The 613-nt window shown below is 45.5% G+C and overlaps 1 protein-coding gene across 1 annotated transcript in view; it reads left to right on the forward strand.

Moving 5' to 3' along the window:
• The first annotated feature begins 563 nt into the window (after positions 1-563).
• The window catches only part of uroc1 (urocanate hydratase 1), an 18,973-nt gene continuing 18,923 nt past the window's right edge, over positions 564-613 (forward strand). Inside the window, exon 1 of the mRNA XM_027143356.2 lies at positions 564-613. This exon is cut by the window's right edge and continues 152 nt beyond it. The gene's annotated coding sequence lies outside the window, so the exon portion shown is untranslated.

Below are 613 nucleotides of genomic sequence, written 5' to 3' on the forward strand. Positions count from 1 at the left end.
AAAGTGCACACACACACACAGCAGTGAACACACACACCATGAACACACATTCGGGGCAGTGGGCAGCCATTTATGCTGCGGCGCCCAGGGAGCAGTTGGGGGGGTTCGGTGCCTTGCTCAAGTTGTGGTATTGCCGGCCCGAGACTTGAACCCACAACCTTAGGGTTAGGACAAAACTTTCTAACCATTCTAACCAAAGGTCAAACTTTCTAACCATTAGGCCATGACTCCCCCCCCCCCCCCCCCACCAACATTTATTTATTTATTTAGTCTAATGCAGTATCTATAAGAACAAGGAATAAATATACAAATAACGTCTGTGTACAAGGACCTTCAGCATGTGCTGATAAAGTCCTTGAGTCTTGAACAAGGTTACACAGCCTGGAATGAGGGGTCCATGGTTTCGGGTGCTTGCCTCAATGTATTTATCTTTAATCAATGATTAGCTCTTAAACAGAACCTCAGTTTCTCATTGGATGAGATCAGAGGTAAAAGCGTCTAAGAGGCAATCACATGAAGGGGAGGAGGAACAGAAGGAGGAGGAGGAAAGTATTTGGATTTAGTGTTTGTTCCCTCTTACATATTGGACCACAGTTGCAAACTTCACTTGCTC

Source organism: Tachysurus fulvidraco, chromosome 5 (assembly GCF_022655615.1).
Source record: "Tachysurus fulvidraco isolate hzauxx_2018 chromosome 5, HZAU_PFXX_2.0, whole genome shotgun sequence".
NCBI lineage: Eukaryota > Metazoa > Chordata > Actinopteri > Siluriformes > Bagridae > Tachysurus > Tachysurus fulvidraco.